Below are 13329 nucleotides of genomic sequence, written 5' to 3' on the forward strand. Positions count from 1 at the left end.
TGGCAGAGGCCCCGTCCAGGACGGGGGGCTCTCACCCCCCACAGTCCGGCTTCTCTCTGTTGCCCTGTGCCGTGTCCCCTGTTTCAGGAGCCTTCACCCCAACCAGACTGGCCCGTTTGCCTCCTGCCCCCCAACCTGCCCACATGCTATTGTGTTTGTCTGCTACTTCACTGTTGGAGGTTTGTCCATGGGACACTTGGAACAGGGCCAGGGGGACTTTCATGAGCAGCCCCTCATATGTGGGAGAAACACGGAGCGTACACACTGATGGCAGAGGTTTAACCCTTACCAAGCATGGCTTCAGCATTCTTCCCCATTCTGGGCCTCACCCAAGGTAGGAAGGACAGTGCCTGACGTCACCAGTGTGGGCCGGGCCCTGTGTCCACCCCGTGTCCAGCCCTGGTCAGTAGGGAACTTCCTCAGCACCACTGTGAGTCCACTGTCAGTGTGCTCTATGTCCACAGCCACTGTGACCCGGATGGGGACTCAGGCAGCCTCGGGGGTTCTCATCACTGGGTGATACTAGTGGCACGGGTTCAGAGACTCCCAGGGAGCAGGCATTTTTGGTTTATGTCCCTCAAACCCCAACTTCCAAGCCCACGGCCCTGGAAACAAATCAGCCCTTATGTTTGTCAGCTGGAGCTGGGAAGTCTTTGATCCCCGTCTACTGGGTCCCTTTACCCACAGAGCGGAGCGCAGGCCTCCTGATCGCCTTCTGCAGAGCCTGGAGGCCCCCAGGCCAGGTGGCAGGGTCGGGTGGGATGCATGAATCCCGGAGAGGTTGCGGCCAGTTCGCTGAGGCCCTCTGTCCTTCACTGTCTCCAGGTCCTGTCATTTTTATCTCCCCTCCTTTCCCCCTCCTCCCACTCCCAAGGCCCTTTAAGGAGGAGGGGCGGGGCAGAGTCAGGAAGTGGGAAGAAATCGCGCATTTTACTGAGCACCTACTACGTACGTACTGCGGGCACTTCTGGGGCCTCCCCTCTGCTCTGACCGAGTCCCGGCTCAGACAGAGGGCGCCGGGAGCAGCAGGGGGCGGAGTCCGAAGCGGCACGGAGGCCGGCGGGTCCATCTGTCTCCTTCTACCAAAGAGCTGCGAAGGGACGCGGCCCGAGGACGCGTGCGGGGCGGAGGCAGCCGGTCCCCGGGCACAGGAAAGGCTCAATTGTGCGAAGGCTTCCGCCCTGCCAGCGCCGGCCCCAGCCCGCCACAGAGCAGCCGCCTTTCCCGGCCGGGAGGTGGAGCGGGCTTTGCGGTGATCAAGTCTGCAGGGACCCAGGCCTCCGCCCCTCGGCCGGTTCAGCTGGCACCTCGCGGGCGGCCGGCGGGGCGGTCCAGCGGCGGCGGGTCACCAGGCTCCGCCCCGGCCACGGCCCGGGGGCCGCACTTTGTTCTGGACGCGCCTCCCTCCGCATTGTGGGCCGGAGCCGGCGGCCCGAGTGCGAGCGCGAGGCCGGAGCCCCGCGGAACTTTCTCAGCGAGGAGGGGGCGCCGGCCGGCGCTGCCGGGGATGCGCGACAGAGCGCAGCAGCGGCGGCGCGGACCCCGGGACCGGAGCGCACACGCACCGGTGAGTAGCCCGCGCGCGGTTGTCGTGGGGCGGGGGCCACTGATCGGGGCTCGGCCGGCCGGTCCTGGGGGTCGGGACCAACCCCGGGTGAGGTGCGCTCGGTGCCCCGGAGAGGCTGTGGGCGGGCTGGGGGGGGGGCGCTGGAGTCATAGGAGGGGGGCGGCTGCCGGGGAAGCGGTGTGTCCGACGTCCCTACGGGGCTGCGCGTCCCATCCAGGGGCTGACTCACAGGTTACCCAACGCCAACCTTCTCAGCCTCAGTTTCCCTTCTTGGAAAACACCTGCCCATGAAAGCGCTTTGAGACCCTAAAATCAGACACCGAGTGCTACGTTACCTCGCGCCCTAACTCTGCCCATCTGAGCGAGCAGAACCGCGGCGCAGGTGACGTTGCGGGCGGGTCCAGATGTTTCCTGGGCGCCGGGATGCGCGGAGAAGCGCCCTGTGCACGTCTCCCGGAGCTGTGCTCTTCGGCGCGCACCGAGGGAACGAGCTCCGGGAGGAGACCCGGGGAGAGGACGGACAGGTCGGGGGTCGTTGGAGAGCTCACCTGAGGGCACTGATGCTCGGGCCCTCGCGGCCCCTCGGTCCTCAGAGTCGACAGAAACTGGTCATAGGATTAATTTACGCATCAGCCCGGTCTGAGGAAGGCAGAGAGGGGAGGACACGAATGGTGGGGGTTGGGGGTGGGGAACGCGGGGAGGCGCTGTGCAGGGGTGACGGCCACCCAGCAGAGACCGTGCCTTGTCCCCCGGAGCCGAACACAGGAAAATCGGCTAGTGAGTCAATGGGACTTTGTTAGGACAGCACAGGGCGCAGCTGGCGCCGGCTTAGGGGAAGCGCGGATCCCCGGTGATAGCCTGCTGTGTATCTGGCTTCCTGTTTCAACCATTGGGAGACCATTGGCTCGTTCAAATCCAATGCTGAGATGCCTGCAACCTCGTTCGCTCTGCAGAGTGTTGCTGGGTTTTCCTCTTGCGGCGTCGTGTTTCGGCTACACTGTGTCCTCTGCAACTCACTTACAACGGGGCAGCGCGTCTCACACAAAGAACCCTCCCAAGTAGGCGGAGCTTTCACTCGGGAGACCAAAGATACATGTGACTCCAGCCTGCTTATGAATTTTGTTTTTATCCTGCTTTGAATTTTGGTTAGTGTGTCTTTGGGATTAAGCTGGGAAGGGGGCAGGGACTGGCGGTGACTGGATTTCCTCCCTAAGCTGAGATCTGCGGTGATGCACGCTTTACCTTGCGTTTCCAGGGGGGTCTGCAATCTGTGTATCAGCCTGTGGAGCCAACTGCCTGGATGGTCTGAGAGCAAATAATTCCTTACCTCAGCGCCTAGGTTGTCACCTCTGTAAAATGGAGCTGGGGAAGGTTGCATCTGCTGGAGGAACAGAGAAGGCTTTTTGTAATGTGCTCCAGGGTCTAGGGTCTATTTCCTGAGCTCCCCAGGTTCGGAGGGCGCAGCCCCCACTCCAGACACCTTGGGGCGGGTTTCATATTCCCCTTTGTGTTGTAGACCTGGGGGTGTATTTCCCTGTGAAAGCCTTTCAGCCAAAGACCCTGTCTGACCACCCACAACACCCAGCACATAGTAGGTACTTTATAAATATTTCCTGAATTAATAAAATGGGAAAAATATCTAAGTATCACCCAGAGGCCTCCCACCCAACGCAGGTACACTTTTATTCATTCTTTGGGAGTTATGTGATTTGTCTCCACCCGCCTTTTCCCATTCAAACTGGTCCATAGTGAGGTAGATTTGCCTGCAGGTGGACAAGCTTTAAGCGTTTGGGCCTTTCTGGGATCTCCTTGGGGATCCTGGGAAACTGAGAACAGGAACTGTTTTTCCTTCTGACCTGATCCGAACCCCCTTAAATCTATGTGAGCCTCTGGTGTCAGCTCAGCTTTCGCGCAGGAGAAAAGAGTGACCCGTGGAGAAACATGTCTTGTCCGTCTTGTAAAATGTGTCTCTTGAGCTTTCTGTGTTCAATCAGTGTCACTTCCCTCTTCCTTTAAAGGCCTTTTGAATTTTTAAAGGGAGACTAGAATGTCGAAATCACAAAGCTCTCTTCCTCTTCCAACCTGTGCTCTGCGCTCCTGCCCTTGGAGACAAGCATCCCAGCCTCCAGAAGGGACTGATGGGCTGAAAGCTCACAGCCGGCCCCGCAGAAGCCAGCCCAGAATGCAGGTCTCTGGCTCCCTGTCCAGGGCTCGTGCTGGTCAGCAGAGCACCTCCTTCCCTCCGACGTGTCCTCTCCCTGGTACCTGCAGGCACAGGTCTCAGCAGATGTCACGTAGCTGTTGGCAAGAGAGAGGAACAGAAAGAGTTATCTCTGTGATGGAACTGACTACGCTGAGGCTGGGAACGTGGAGAACTCAGAAATGTGGCAATACTTGGCAAACACTTCATCTTTCTGGCCCCGCGTCACAAAACAATAATTAAAAACACTTTTCGTTCACTCCCCCAGCCCCCAACTTTTCAAGTGAAAACCACCCTGTTCAGTAAGCAGCTTCTTGGGTCTAATCAGCCCTCTCCACCTCCTAGGAAGGCTGACTCAGGCCCAGTTCCTCCGAGGGGCCTGCGATTTTGTTTCCCGGCTTCCTGTGACTCCGGAGCCAGGAAGGGAGGCAGGATGGCGGAGACCCAGGCCACACCGACCTGCCCATGGATGTGGTTCCGCTTCTTAACCACGTCCTGTGTAAGCCACACCCCCATCTGCATCAAATCTATCTGCTCGACTTAATTATAATACGAGATGTGCTCGTATGCACGAGAAACTGAAGATGCTGGTGCCCAGGCCACAGACCGTCAATCACAGATGTTTCCGCTTCAAAGGGCTTCTGCTGCCCGTCCACACATGCGCTGAAAGTGTCCACAAACGGGGGTGTTGTCGCAATTTCCTTTTCAGATCATTTGTTGCTGGTCTGGAGAAACACAACTGATGTGTGTGTGTTGCTCTTGCCCTACTACTTTGCTGAATTTGTTTGTTTAAGCTGTAGTAGTTTTTTGGTGTATGGATTCTTTGGGATTTTCTACATATAGGATCATGTGAACTGTCAATAGATACAGTTCCACATCTTCTTTCCCAAGTCAGGGGCCTTTTATTTCTTTTTCTTGCCTGATTGCTGTGTCCTGGACTCCCAGTGCTGTGCTGAATAATGGTGGTGAGAGTGGGGGCCTCGTCTTGTTCCTCGTCTTAGAGGAAAGGTTTTCAGGGGCTCACCATTGATTTGTTTACTATGAGTTTGTCATAAATGCCCTGTATCATGTTCAGGAAATTCCTTTGTATTCCTAGTTTCCTAAGCGTCTTTATCATGAAAGGGTGTTGGATTTTGTCAAATGATTCTTTTTTTCTTTGTCAAGTGAGATAATCGTGTGTTTTGGTGCATTAGGTTGATTGGTTAGCTTATATCGAATTACCCTTATACTCCTGGGATAAATCCCTCTGAAAGCTTTTTTTATTTTTTTAACGTACAAAGTTTCCTTAATTTGATTTAAAAGAACTGGAGAAAATTTAACAAAGTGCTAACATTTTGCCATTGGGTACCCACGTTTATTGCATTTTTCTTTATAGTCACTGTACTTCAAACATTTAAAATTGTTTATTGTGGGAAAATATGCAGAACATAATCAACCATTTTAACCATTCAGTGGCATTAAGCGCATTGCCATGGTCACATAACCGTGATCACGATCCACCTCCAGAAGGTTTTTAAAGTTCCCAAACTTGGAAAGTTTGCAGTTTAGTTTCCCAAACTAAAACTTTGTCCCCATTGGACGGTCAGTCCCCATTCTACACCCCCAGGCCCTGGCATCCACCTTCTACTTCCTGTCTCTATGAATTTCTGAAAACTTTGTAATCGCTAGAAAAATTGGGAGTTTGAGGCGTGGAAGGGTTAAAGGACCTCACTCCCACGGAGGGCGTCCTGGGAGGCCTTCGTCCTGGGGGGCCTTTGACTGGGAGCTCTGTGACTTGCAGTCTCTGGACGGCTGCCCCACGTTCCAGACGTCTGGCCCAGATGCAGAGATAAGCGGACCCCCTGGCGTCCTGGGCAGAGAGGGCAGCTGAGCAGTCTCACGTGAGCCTTGTTTTCTCCAGCTTGGTGGTTCTCCATCTTGGCTGCACATTAGAACCACCTAGGGAGCCTCTAAGAACGACGGATTCCTGGGCCCACCCCAAGAGACTCAGCTTCGCGTGGTGTGGAGTTCAGCTGTAGGAGATGTTGTTTTTACAGCTCCTTCCGTGACTCAGACGCCCCGCCAGGCTCACCACTGCTCCCCTGTGGAGCTGACTTACCCCTGGAGCCCTCCATGGGTCATAGCTTTCAGTGATGCAATTCCCTCCCATCTGGCCTGTAATAGTCACCCACGTGACATCCCTTCCCTGATTTTAAAATCCATTTGTAAGTAGAATAAGTGCCAACTTCTGTAGACTCCAACCTCCAGAGTGGGAAAGAACCTTAAGTTCCAGGCAGCCCCACTTTTTTATTTTTCAGATAATTTGGGCCCCTCTAACCCATCTCCACCACGGGTCATCCAGCTGCGACACCTCTGTTGCTAGGGAACCCCCAACAGCAGGTGTCGAACTCTTCTTCATCTGCATTTGCGCAGCTCTGTCTTTCAGAATTCCTCCTGGTATTAGTCTCCCATGGATCTGGCCTCCCCACATCGCTGAACCGCCCCAAAAGGTGAATGGGCTTCATCAAAACGCATCCCCCCATACAGTGTGGGGATTCAAAATAAGTGTGATCGCCTCACACAGAGACATCCGTTCAGTATTTGGATGCAGCTACCATGCCTACCTTTTCCTCTCTGCTCTCGGCAGCCACTTCCTTCAGTCTTTACTGCATGTGTTTTGGGAAGATGTCTGATGTAATAGTGAGAATTTGGACCATAAACTGAGCCAGACTCACGTCAGGTGAGTCAAGGTTCAGATCTCCACTTTGCTTGTCAAATCCTGAGCACAGGAGGAGCAGGCAGCAAACAGTCGCAGCTGAAATCCTGTTCCTCGTGTCTACATCACTGATGCCCGCGGGACCCTCTTGGAGACTCAGTTTCTCCCCCAGGGAAGGTGGAAGGAAACGCCTTTCTCATAGGACCATTTGCGTCGGGTCCACCTGGGAGCCCACAGGCCTGGGTCATCCACCGGCAGGTCACCTGTTAGCAGTGAGGCAAAGCAGCTTTGTTTTCCATTTGTAGCACAGCCTGAGCGCTGGGCTGATGAGAAGGGCTGGGACGACAGTCTGATGGCATCTTTGGCTTTTCACTGTTCGTTGCTGTTTCGTGGTGTTTTGATGTTGCCTGGTTTTATGGCCGACGTCAGGTAGAGCATAGACCAGGATCTCCATCATGACTGCTAAAGCCAGCTCTCAGGCCCCAGGAACAGGTAAGGAACCCACCGGGAGGCGTGGCTCGGTTGGGCTTCTACCCTCCTCTTAACAAAGGAGGACGGCTGCCTCAGCGCGACCCACACCCCATAGCCGCCTGGCTTGTTTCTGTCTGGGGCGGTTCTCTATGGTCCCCTGACCCTCCGTCCCCAGAGCCTCAGAAGGAGGGCACCCCAATCATCCTGTGCTGGCTGCTGGCCCTGCTCCCCTTCCATCACCAGGGTCAGCTTTGCAGGGAGCAGAGCTGCCCCCTCAGTGGGAGGGGCTGTGAAGCTGCAGTGCCTGGATCTACCCCCCCTCCCCCCGGGGAAGGGGCAGCTGCATGACAGCTCAGGTGCTTTCCAACCCTGGAAGTTTTGGGTTTTTTCCCACACGGTTTTATTTTGAGAAATGTCAAATCAGTAGAGAAGGTGAAAGACGGTGGATCCTGGACTCACGGTTCACATTTTGCTGCACTGCTCTGTCTGTCTATCTGTCTGTCTATCCACATACACATATGTGGTGGAACTTCCTGAGCCATTTGAACGTAACTTGCGGACATCGTGACAAGCCCTAAGTACTTCACATGCATCTGCTAAGAACAGGGACGTGGGGCTCGAAAACCCCGGAGCCCCACCCCCACCCGTGATACTGAGTCTGACAGAGCCGCGGAACAAATGGGTGTGTTCAGATCCCCAGTTGTGCCCAGAGGCCCGTGGAGGGTGCAGTGCATTTCCATGCATGCACAGCTTGAGCGCAGTGTTGGGGCCTGACCGGCAGCTTTCTGTCCAGAAAGAGCAAACCCCTCACGTGGGATGGTGACGCACTGGACACAAAGCACTTCTGTTTTTATTTCACTTGATCTGGACAACCATTTGCTGGGGTGGGGCATGCGGTTCCGACAGTTATCTCCGCGGCCCAACCTGTATGCAGTTAGCCTTCCCAGCTGCGTCATGGAACAATTATGGAAAAATAAGTTGTTGTGTTTGCAGCAAGCCTCCACGTGTCATTGTCATTCCTCGTCGTCGTCCCCTGGTCTCCTAAGGCAGTAGGACGTTGGACGTTGGACAGGTGAGGGAAGTGTGGTGGACCCTCCAGGCGGGCGTCCAGCAGTATTTATTGTCAGGGTGGTGCAGATGGCACAGGTAACCTCTGAGCGAGCTTGGCGTGGTTGGTGGGAGGTCCTGTGCAGACTGCAAAGGAGCACAGACAGACGTGCATCGGACAGGAGATGAGAGGAAGGGGCGGGCGTGCGTCTCCAGGGCTCCCCTCTGACACGGGGGGCCTTTGAGAGAGCCTGTCAGTGTTCTGAACCAAGAAACCAAACTAAGATTAAAGGTCAAAGTAACCCACAAGAGGAACTAAAAGCAAATATTGGGAAGAAGAGAGATGGGTTTGGCATAAAGAAGCTACCTTTATTTTCAACTGCTTTGTCGAGTAACGATGGCTCTGTGGGCGATTGTCTGAGCCCCCCCCCCCCATGTGGGGCCGGCAGGGCCTGACGCTGAGAGCTGAACTGGACTGACGTCCCAGGACCCCAACCCACCCTCCGCTCACGGCCCTGTCTCAGTTCTTTTCTGTGTAAGTCCCTCTAGTTTAGTGTAGGACACCCACCATCTTGTTCACTCTTTGTGGCAGGACAAACATTCCCCTTTCTACAGGATTCAGAGACACTAGGTAACTTGCCCAAAGCCACACAGCTCTAGGGAATCATGTGGGGTCCCTGACACCTGACCTGTCCTTTCCTACACACCCCATGGCCACAGACAGCTGAGATGGGCAGCGTCTCTAATGGCCCAGGGACCTTATCTACAGACATCACAGTTGCTATACAGATACAGAAGTCACACTGCATTTTTATTATTAATTGTGCTGTTACATTTATTTTGACAAGTCCTTAAGAGTTGTCTTTTAATAAAAGCTTCTAAGTACATCCCCAATTTTACCACTTCTGCTAATTTTACCCAGGCACAGCAACAAGGTAAAAAAAAAAAAAAAAAAAGTGCTCTATTTTGAGTTCTGTTTCTCATTTTCTCCTTGGAGTCGAAAATAAGTGTTGTGCGTGAATTTCGGCCTGAGTAAGGCTGGCAATCCGTTAAGGCTTGTTAGTGTTTCAGCTGGTGTGGGCCTAACGAACTGTCTCCTCCGTCTTCACACATCTCCTGTCACCATTACCCAGCTCCTTACAGAATGGCATTGACAGTCCCCTGTGGGAAGGCCCCATCATACTTCTGAGTCATCTCCCGACTTGCGCTTGCTAGCCATGGCCAGAAGGAACTCAGAGGCCATTAGGGAGGCCAGAACGTGACCCTGGGGCTGGGGTGGCTGTGGGAAGTGTGTGGGACGCGCCTGCTGAGCTGGCCGCAGAGACAGTGACAATCCTGCACCCACATCCAGTGTAGACAAAGGCCGCTGTGTCCGGGATGGCGAGGCTGGAGTCAGATGCTGGGCGGGGGCTGTGTGCTGACAGCGTCTGGGAGAGGCCAGCCAGGCCCAGAGGAGCCCGCAAGGCCACGCTCAGCTGCATGTAGAGCTGGAAGTGGCCTAGCTGGGTCCTGGCATGTAGTGGGGGCTCATTGATGACAGGCGGTGGTAGGGGAGGTCAGCTGAGGGACAGACAGGAATGAGTATCCGTCCCCTCTCTCTTTCCCGTGGAGTGCCCTCAGTCCCCAATGTCCCTGGCTTGCTTCCTGGGCGGCTCCCTGACTTGGGGCCTCTGGGGCGGGTAGTGTGGCAGCAATGCCTGGAGCCGGCCTGACTTGGGTCCCTACAACTCCTCGAGCATCTGCTTCCTCATCTGTAAAATGGGGACAATGACGCGTGATGAGGGTTGTCCTGGAGGGTGTCTCACACCATGTGGCACAGAGTGAATGTTCGTCGTCATGCTCACCTTGACCTGGACACCCCAGGGCTCCCTGCACTTGGTTAAGCAGACGGGCAAAGCCAAGGACGCCGGGAACGGTGGCTGCCAGCCCTGCCGACTGCGCTTTGGGTGGATTTCTCCCCAGAGGGGTGTTTATACACCAGGCGGGGCATTACTTCCCTTTCTGATGGTCAGACAGGCTGGGAGAAGTGTGGAGCCCCACTGGGCTCCAGACTGCAGGCCCCTGGGGGGCCGGGGGCAGTGGGGTGGCCTGGCCTTTTGTTGGGCAAAGCCCGCCCGTTGTCTGGCCCAGGCTGTCCCCAGGGCATTATAAATAGCATGGGCTTTGAAAGAGGGGCCTCAGATGTGGCCGAGAGGTGGGAGATTTGAAATGATGAACTCAGCCCCGTGAGCCAACACATGGGCTGGGCCGTCGCCATGGCAGCGGGACACCAGGGACAGCTCATCCTGTACACGAGGCTTCTAAGCCAGAAGGAGCTGTGCTCAGTGGCCTGTGGGCCAGCGCTCCTGCTCTGTTTACTGCCATCTGGCCCCGTGCAGAGACCCGGGCTGCTGCCTCACCCGGCCTGGGTTTGAGCCACGCCTGAGCGAGGCCTCAGGTCGAGAGAGATGAGTGTGAGGCAAAGGCTACTCCTTCTGCAGCAGCCCCTACTGTGTGCCTCCAATAGCAACCCCCACTGTGTGCCTCCAATAGCAGCCCCCACTGTGTGCCTCCAATAGCAGCCTCCACTGTGTGCCTGAAATGGGGGTGGCTTTCCTCTTTCTATTCTGTATTTTAATTCAGTTGTACTTTATAAGCCCCTGTGACCCACGTCCCAATCCAGGAGGGTATCTGCCAGTGTTTGGAGGGGTAAGACGAGCTGGAATTCTGACATCCACACAGCGTCACCTTCTTGGTTCCTGGGCCACTTCCCACATTTGGGGCGTCCGGTAAAAGGCCACAATGCCTTTCTTTCTTTCGTGGGCTGGAAGCCCCCGTCCCTCCCAGAGCACACCCTCTGGTCTTCAGCCCCTCTTCCCCCTGTGTGTCTGTGTCTGCATGTCCCTCTTCTTACAAGGCCCTGCCCCCTGCAGTGTGACCTCATCTAACTACTGATGACGTCTGCAGCCGCCCTGTCCCCACGTAACATCACATTCTGTGGTACTGAGATCAGCACTGCGACTGTTTTGGTGACACAGTTCAGCCCCAAACACCACGTGCCCCACGAGACGATACATTTGAAGTCTTTTGTCACTGTGACGTGTGAGGCAAGTAGCCCGGTGGTTTTGGCTCGGGAACCTGCTTTTATCGTCGCACGTGCCCTTGTTCAACTCCCCTCCCCCTCTGAGGCTCCACCCCTCCTCAAATCTGGTCTCTGAGTTCTTCTCCAGATTGAAATCCTGTATTTCCAACTCTGAGGCTTGGGGATTTTGATTCTGGGGACCTGGGACAGCTGGAGTCACTGCTGACGAGGGGAAGTCAGGAGGGGGAACCAGTTTGGAGGGCGCACGATGCTTTCTCTGGGTCCTGCCTCTCATCTAGACACCCAGCTTTCCTCCTCTGCTGGTAGGGACCCTGGCACGTGCTTCTCTGATCAACCCTGGGTTTCAACCCTCACCTCGGAGGCCGAGAAGGAGAGGCCTGCTATAAATAGCACCCCCCCAATCAGAAGGCCCTCTTCCTGTGCCGGAAGCAGCGGCCTTAACGGGCAGGAAAAAGGTGTTTCCGAAGGACAGGCCCAGAAAGAGAGAGGGCGAGTGGGGATGGGGTGCTGGGACAGGGTTCAGTGGGCAGGTCAGTGCCAGCTCCTGGGGCTGCCACAGGGCTCTGCCTGGGTCCTGCCATTCAAGAACCCATGACGGGGCTGGCCCGGTGGCTCAGGTGGTTAGAGCTCCGTGCTCCTAACTCCAAAGGCTGCTGGTTCGATTCCCACGTGGGCCAGTGGGCTCTCAACCACAAGGTTGCCAGTTCAATTCCTCGACTCCCGCAAGGGATGGTGGGCTCCGCCCCCTGCAACTAAGATTGAACACGACACCTTGAGCTGAGCTGCCGCTGAGCTCCTGGATGGCTCAGTTGGTTAGAGCATGTCCTCTCAACCACAAGGTTGCCGGTTCGACTCCCGCAAGGGATGGTGGGTTGCGCCCCCTGCAACTGGCAATGTCAACTGGACCTGGAGCTGAGCTGCGCCCTCCACAACTAAGATTGAAAGGACAACAACTTGACTTGGAAAAAAGTCCTGAAGTACACACTGTTCCCCAATAAAGTCCTGTTCCCCTTAAATAAATAAATAAATTAATATAATATAATATAATAAATAAAATGGTAAAAGGTGTATCATAAAAAAATAAAAATAAAATACCTGTACTTTATCTAAAAAATAAAAAAAAAAGAACCCATGACAATAGCCCGAGAAAAGCGTCCAGGAGGGGTCTGGGCGGGGAGACAGGATTTCCCCGACAGAGAGAGGATCCCAAGGGCCACATTCATTAACTCACAGACCTGTTCATTCATTCATTCACTCATTCATTTGCCGCAGTGTGGGACCGTGCTAGGTGCCGGGGCAAGCAGTATAAGGCTCAATTACAGAACACAGTCTGGTGAGCACAGGGACAATTCCACCCAGTTGTAGAAAGTGCAAGAGAGGCAGCTGAGGGCAGTGGGAGGGCAGGAGGGAGCTGGCACCACTGGAGGGGCAGCAAGGCTCCTGGAAGTGAGTGCCCTTGGGCTTCCAGGAAGTGACATAGAGGCTCAGTCCTGCTGAGGTCTCTGCAGTGCAGTTGTACAGGCAAGAGCTCAGACCAGCATCATCGTCCCTGGGACCGGGTGACCGTGGGCCGGCAGGGACCCCCCCAGGAACCCCCACAGTCCCGCCCGGGGACAGGGCCCCTCAGGGGCTACAGGGCAGTGAAGTACAAGGGCTGTTGTTTCTGTTAGGAAGCCCCAGAGAAGCCGTTTGGGCATCCAGCTTCCTCTGCCACCACGGCCATGCTGAAATGCCACCTTTCAACCCCAATCACTCAGCCAGGCTGGGTTGGCCTCTCGGTGCCTTCTGGGGAGTTGGGGCCAACTTCAGCTTCTGGGCTCCTCTGTTTGCTCCCCTGCATAATGGTTTTGGAAGAGACACAAAAAGTTGGGGTATGTGCCTGTCCAGTGTCCCTTGGCCCAGCCCACAGGACATCCGTCTGACACATCCTGATGCCCGTGTTCCCAACACGTGTACAACAACTTGTGGAGCCCCAGGAGGCCCCAATTTCAGGAGATGAACTCCACGGGGATCACGCCCAAAGCTACACCTTGGCCAGAGGTTCTCCGGGTCAGCTGTCACCCGGCCACCCCCAGCACACGCCACTGCGGCCCCCACATTCGCACCCTCCTCTGCTGGTCATCCAATGCAGGGGCCATGTCTTGATCTTCTCAGTTTTCAAGTGGGTAAACTGAGGACCACCGAGCCTACACACGTACACTGGACAGTAAGTGTTGAAACCCCAGGAGTCCAGTCCCTTTGCTGTCGTGACGCTGAGACAGCTCACG

General features: G+C 55.4%; 1 protein-coding gene across 1 annotated transcript in view; it reads left to right on the forward strand.

Annotated features, from left to right (window-relative positions):
* Positions 1-114: 114 nt before the first annotated feature.
* NAV1 (neuron navigator 1) overlaps positions 115-13329 on the forward strand; it is a 188124-nt gene continuing 174909 nt past the window's right edge. Inside the window, exon 1 of the mRNA XM_019750858.2 lies at positions 115-1567. The gene's annotated coding sequence lies outside the window, so the exon portion shown is untranslated. The remainder of the gene's footprint in view (positions 1568-13329) is intronic.

The sequence above is a fragment of the Rhinolophus sinicus genome, linkage group LG12 (assembly GCF_036562045.2).
Source record: "Rhinolophus sinicus isolate RSC01 linkage group LG12, ASM3656204v1, whole genome shotgun sequence".
Taxonomy (NCBI): Eukaryota; Metazoa; Chordata; class Mammalia; order Chiroptera; family Rhinolophidae; genus Rhinolophus; species Rhinolophus sinicus.